At 44.5% G+C, this 7,056-nt stretch overlaps 1 pseudogene across 1 annotated transcript; it reads left to right on the top strand.

Moving 5' to 3' along the window:
• Positions 1-3,849: 3,849 nt before the first annotated feature.
• LOC308259392 (mRNA decay activator protein ZFP36-like) lies at positions 3,850-4,808 on the top strand (annotated as a pseudogene). The gene has a single exon. The product of its transcript is annotated as an mRNA decay activator protein ZFP36-like (transcript).
• The last annotated feature ends 2,248 nt before the right edge of the window (positions 4,809-7,056 follow it).

Genomic DNA, 7,056 nt, shown 5'->3' on the forward strand with positions numbered 1-7,056 from the left:
CAAGAAGAAATACGCCATCCTCACGGCCGAGGGCGTAGCAGCGGCGCCATATTGCCACCAGTGGCAGCAGCAGAGAATTCACCGAATCCAGTACAGCTACATCTGCGTACTCAAGAACAGTGAGTCAAATTGCGGGCCACAGAGGAGAAATCCCAGTACTGTACTCCCTGGGACTTGACCCAATGGAGGAGGGGCAGTGGCAGAGATATCACACCATAGGAGAACGTGCAACCTGGCATCCCCCACAGTCTAAAGCAGCCTCTATCGACTCTCTGGGTCGGAGACTCTGTGATACAACCCAGTAAAGGAGTAGTGAGGTCTGAGATACTACTGACTTGAGATCCAGAACACCTTAAGTGAAGTCATAGTGACCCAAGGGAAGAACCCAGAGAAGGCACAAGCATCCGAAATCATGGGAAAGAGGAATAATACTGGAGCAATGAATGCCCACAACCCCACAACATCAGAACCCGATAAAACAGAAAATCAGAGATTTCTAGAAGATCAAATCAGGAAAATAACTGTAGAAATAATAGAGGTGTTTCGAAAAGAACTCAGAGTAAAAAAGAGATAAAGGATGCAATTAATGAAGTAAAGGCCTCAATTCAAAGCACAAACAACCGATTAGACCACATGGAGAACAGAATCTCGCTCTTAGAAGATGAGCAATCCAAAAATGAACGCATAGTTTCTAATCTAGGAAAAAATATCCGACAGCAGGAATCTGATATTGAAGAAATATGGGCCCATTTTAAGAGAGCTAACCTAAGAATAATTGGAATAGAGGAGGGAAAAGAAAGTGAAACCAAAGGGATCAACAATCTCTTCAAGGAAGTAATAGCAGAAAATTTTCCAAACATAGAGCAAGAGGTCGATACACAGGTCCAGAAAACTTATAGAACTCCCTATAGACAGGATTGGAGAAGAGGAACCCCACGCCACATAATTGTCAAAATGACCAATGTGGAAGCCAAGCAGAGAATCTTAAAGGCAACAAAAACAAAGGGCCAAGTGACATTCAGAGGCAAACCAATTAGAATCACTCCAGACTTCCCAAACCAAGTCATGAGAGCCAGAAGGGCTTGGAGTAACATATTCCAAACTCTGAAAGAAAACAACTTCCAGCCAAAAATTTCCTACCCATCAAAACTTTCTATCAAACTAGATGGAGAAATAAGAAGCTTCCATAACAAAGAGAAACTGAAGGAATTTATGTCTTCAAAACTAGTACTAGAGAAAATACTCAAAGAGATTAACTACAAAGAAGAAATAGATAACACACACCAGAACCAGAGAAACAAGAGTTTCCATCCAACAGACAACTAAGATTGGTTCTCTGTGGAGATTCATTACTTATGTTAGTCTTTTACCTATCTCTAACTGGTATTGTTTGCCTTTATTGTTGCTAATTTTTAGGATTTCTATTTGGAATATTAATATACCTTCAGATATAGCATTTGGAAATATTTTATCCCATTCTATTAGTAACTGTTAACTCTGTTTACATTGTCTTTGGATATACAATATCTTTTTTATTTTTTAGGGAGTTTGTATACTCTTCTGTTGCCTGTGCCATTGAAATCATATCCAAGAAATCACTGCCAATTTCAATGTTGTGAGGTTTTATGACCCAGATTTTCTCCTAAAAGTTTATAGTCTTAAGATTTATATTTAGGTCTTTTATCTATTTTGAGTTAATATTTGTATATGGGATTAGGTAAGGGTCCAACTTTATTCTTTTCCATGTAATTATTATGTTTCAACAATATTTAGTTAAAAGATTATTATTTCCACCACCAAATCTTCGTGGAAACCTTGTCAAAAATAACTTGACAATATAGGGAAGAATGTATCTCTAGGCTTTTATTTAACTCCAATGGTTTATATATCTGCCTTTAGAATAGTACTACACTGTTTCAATTATTGTAGCTTTATATGGTTTGAAATCAGAAAATATATATCTTCTAGCTTTATTCTTTTTCAAGATCGTTTTGGGTATCTAGAGTCCACCTAAAAAATAGAAAAAAAAAATATTCTCTGGTAAGAAAGAAAGTAAAAAGAAATATTGAAATGTTATCTTTAAGTCATCAAAAGCTTGGTATCAGACAAATGAAACTATTATGTGAGATTATCATTTTTAATTTTGGATAAATTGCTATAATACTAGATGTCAACCACTAAGCCAAGCATGGGAGGGAGGGATGGGGAGAGAATGGGGTGGAGATCGGGTGGGAGCTGACTGGGCGATGTGTGCATGTATGTCTACAAAAGTTTGTATCCCACTATGATGTATGAATACAGTGCACCAATAAAAAAAATAAAAAATAAAAAATAAATAAATAAATAAATAAATAAAAAGCCTTCCCTCCTGGGGCATGGTGGTACATGTTTGTAATCCCAGTACTTGGGAGGCTGAGACAGGAGGATCACAGGTTCAAAGCCAGCCTCAGAAACAGAGGCTCTCAGCAACCTAGTGAGACTCTGTTTCCAAATAAAGAAATAAAATATTATGGGGTATAACTTGGAGATAGAATGCCTCTAGGTTCAATCTCCAGTACAAAAAAAAAGCCTTTCCTGCTTCTGAAAAGGAGATTGGGAGGCTAATAATTGAGAATTCCAATTTTAAGTCTAAGAAAATGAGAAAAACAACTGAACAACTGAAAAGACTATAAACTTCATTTCTTTCTCATTGTACACCACACAATACACAGACCACAAGGGCATACAGACACACACAACACATGCATAACACATACAATATACAACACACACTCAGATACCACACACACAAGTACACCTAACTATACCACAAAACACACACACAACACACTTAAACACTACACACATCATACACACACACACACACACACACACACACACACACACACATCCATACCCTGTGCAATGAGAGTGACTTCCTCAAACCCTTCTCCATCCCTCCTACTCTCACTGGAACCAGAATCCTGCTGTGCTCTTGATCCACTCAATAAGTAGACCCAGAGGGGAAGAAGGCTCTAAGAAGTGCTTGAAATAGTGAGCTCATCTTTGTCTTCATTCATTTGATTATAGAAAGAATGATATAAAGAGAACAGAATAGCCAGGCATGGTGGCGCACGCTTGTAATCCCCACACTTGGGAGGTGGAGACAGGAGGATAGCGCAGGTTCAAAGCCAGCCGCGCTGGCTTGAGAGACCCTGTTTCCAAATAAAAATATAAAAAAATAGGTCTGGTAGTGTAGCCCGGAGGTAAGGGCTTCCAGGAACCCCAGTACCACAAAAGGAGAGAGAGAGAGAGAGAGAGAGAGAGAGAGAGAGAGAGAGAGAGAGAGAGTGAGAGAACAGAATAGAAAAGGAATATCTTACAGAACAAATGGAAAGACTGGGACTTGACCATAGGAGGAGGTGACCTGAACACCATGCAGCTGCATACAGTCAGCACAAAGCCATCCTGCCATGTTATAGTTAGATATAAAATGACCCCTACAGAGGTCACTTATTATTGCTTGGATCTGATGTAATTGAGTCATGAGGGTTGTAATCCCAGTTGTGAATAAATTCATTGCTGTGCGTTTGTCTGGGTGGTATTTTGTAGGCCAGGAGGATGTGGCTGGTGGAGGTGGTCCTTGGGGTGCAGCCTTGGGGATTATATAAAGGGTTCCTCCCCCTGCCCACTCTCTCTCTTGCTTCTGACCACCATGAGGTGAGCACAGCCCATGTGCTCTCCCTCCATCTCCCACTGCCATGCCCTGAAATCCGCAGTCCTTGCCTCACATGGACTGAGCCCAAAACCATCAGCAAATAAATCTTACCAGCTCTGACTCTCGGCCTGCCTCTCGTGGCCAGCCGTGCCGCCATGGATCTCACAGCCATCTACGAGAGCCTCCTGTCACTGAACTCTGACCTGCCATCAGACCTGGGAGGCACTGAGTCCTCTGGACTCTGGAGCCTGAACTCATCTGACTCCAGCGCGTCTGGGGTTGCCTCCCGTCTGCCGGCCGCTCCACCAGCCTCGTCGAGGGCCGCACCTGCAGCTGGGTGCCCCCACCCCCTGGCTTTGCACCCCTGGCTCCGCGCTCGGGCCCGGAGCTGTCACCCTCACCCACTTCGCCTACTGCGACCCCCACCACCTCCTCTCTCTACAAGACTGAGCTGTGTCGGACCTTCTCAGAGAGCGGACGCTGTCGCTACGGGTCCAAGTGCCAGTTTGCCCACGGCCTGGGTGAGCTGCGCCAAGCCAATCGCCACCCCAAGTACAAGACAGAACTCTGCCACAAGTTCTACCTCCAGGGCCGCTGTCCCTATGGCTCACGCTGCCATTTCATCCATAACCCCAGTGAGGACCTGGCGGCCCCAGGCCACCCCCACGTCCTGCGCCAGAGCATCAGCTTCTCTGGCCTGCCTTCTGGCCGCCGAGCCTCCCAAGCCCCGCCGGGCCTGGCAGGCCCTTCCCTGTCCTCCTGTTCCTTCTCACCCTCCAGCTACCCGCCACCACCTGGCGACCTTCCACTTTCGCCCTCTGCCTTCTCTGCTGCCCCTGGGACCCCTGTGGCTCGAAGGGACCCCACCCTGGCCTGTTGTCCCTCTTGCCGAAGGGCCACTCCTGGCAGCATCTGGGGGCCTCTGGGTGGCCTGGCGTGGAGCTCTTCTGCACACTCCCTGGGATCTGACCCTGATGAATATGCTAGCAGTGGCAGCAGCCTGGGGGGGTCCGACTCCCCAGTCTTTGAGGCTGATGTTTTCGGGCCACCCCAGCCACCTGCAGCCCCACGAAGACTCCCTATCTTCAATCGCATTTCCGTTTCTGAGTGACAAGTGCCTAGCCAAGACACATCAGCTGGATCTCAAGGGGAGACCCTTTTGCTGTGGGGCCCCAGAGGACTACTCAGTTTAATCAAGTGGCCCTCCTCCCACATTCCAAAATGCATTAACCCCCTCCCCTCCCCGGATGCCACTCTGGGGCAGGTCCCCAGCCAGCAAGCTCAGTGTTCTTAGTATTGGCGGTGGACAGTGTTTTCTGGGGTTCTTCGTTAAGATGTAGCATATTTGAGGGAGCCAGCGTGCCCTCTCCCTTGCCCAACTCTGTCTCCCACAATCTTATGTGCTGTGAATAGTTGGCCCCCCACGACCCCCTCCCCATTTTTTCTGAACACGAGGCTCCAGTGTGTGGTGACTGGAGCCTCCCCTGAGGGAGAATCCTGGTGCTCAAATTTCCCTCCACAAGCAAGTAGCCAAAGCCATTGCCAAACCCCTCCTCCCAAACCAGTGGGCCCTTTATTTATGACGACTTTATTTATTCTAATAAGATTTTATAGTATTTATATATATTGGGTCATTTGCTTCCCTTGTGTGTTTCTTCTTTTTTTTGTAATATTGGAAACGATGATATAATTATTGTAAGTATACAATAATAATATATTAAGTAATATATATTGTTATCTTAAAAGTATTTTTGTGGAATTTTTGGAATTTTTAAATAAAAGGAATCTGCGTGTAAAAAAAAAAATCTTTCCTCTAAGCTATGTGGTCTCAGGTCTTTAGATTGTGGTTGTGAGAATGCTGATGGAACAGTGTCTACATGCACAGAAAAAGGATTAGCTGGAAATATGAGCAGTGATTCTCTCTCCTGGTAAGATTATGGGAACCTTTTATCACTCATTGCTAGTGCATTTCTGGATTTTGTACAATGAGCAGAGAGCCCTTTTCATGATGAGAGTCTGCATATGTACCTACTTTGGTCTCTTCTCTCAAAACTTCTTTCCCTCCCTCTTCCTTCTCCCGTTTCCTCGCTAGGTCTGGCCCTTGACTCAGGTCTCAGGTGACAGCTTGACAGGGCGCTGCTGGGACACTAAGTGGATGTTACAAAGGCCTCCCTGAGCCCTGGCACAGACAGCGTGGGACACAAGAGGATCCACCTGTGTTCCATTCCACTCCTAGATGCTCGTTAAAAGTCTGAGCTAGTTGTGGCCATGTACGTGGGGCTGGGGGGCGGATGCACAAGATGTGGTGAAGAGAGAGAGCTGGTAAGGTGTGAATAGAAGAAATTTGGCTGCTTAGGACAGAGGCAAAAGAGAGCCAGACTCAGCAGTGGAAGCACATGTAGAGCGCCCCAGGCCCTACCCACTGCAAACTGCACTGCTGACTCCTTTGACAGCTGATACCGTCTCCTCCATCACCACCATCATCACTACCACATCCAGGATATTGAGCACCATCTCTTACATGCTTTCTAATGGCCTGTGGTATAGGAATTAATAGCTCTATTTTAATTTCAAAATAACTATCAAAGAGGATTTTGAATGTTCTCAACAAATACATGTAAGGTGACAGATCTGCCCATTACCCTGATCTGATCAATACATAATTGATACATGTGTTGAAATGCCATATTGTGCCCCTTAAAGATAGCCCATTACTATATGTCAACCAAAAATAAAATCATATTAAAAATAGATAAAACTTTATGTATCATGGAGCATGCCTGTAACTCTAGTACTTGGGAGGCTGAGGTGGGAGGATCTTAAATTCAAGGCCAGCCGGGCGTGGTGGCGCATGCTTGTAATCCCCGTGCTTGGGAGGCAGAGACAGGAGGATCGCGCAGGTTCGAAGCCAGCCGCACGCACTGGCTTAGGAGACCCTGTTTCCAAATAAAAAAAATGTAAAAATAGGTCTGGGAGTGTAGCCCGTAGGTAGAAGGGCTTCCAGGAACCCCAGTACCACCAAAAAAAAAAAAAAATTCAAGGCCAGTGAGTGAGACCCTGTCTCAAAATAAATAATAAAAAAGCAATAGGGGTGTATTTCAGAGGTAGAATGTCTCTGAGTTCAATCCCCATAACCACAACGAAAACAGTAATAATTATAACAACACTATCTATGTTAACTTATTGTTGTAATAAATGTACTGGCTTAAAGCAATACACATTTTTTTTTATATCGCTGAAAGTCAGAGGTCTGAAAGAAATCTTACAGGGTTAAAATCAGGTTACCACTGTGAATGCTTCCTTCTAGAGCCTCCAGGGAAAAATCTGGTTTTTCATGGTATGTTTGTTTGTGGTACTGG

The sequence above is a fragment of the Muscardinus avellanarius genome, assembly GCF_963383645.1.
Source record: "Muscardinus avellanarius genome assembly, chromosome: 2".
Taxonomy (NCBI): Eukaryota; Metazoa; Chordata; class Mammalia; order Rodentia; family Gliridae; genus Muscardinus; species Muscardinus avellanarius.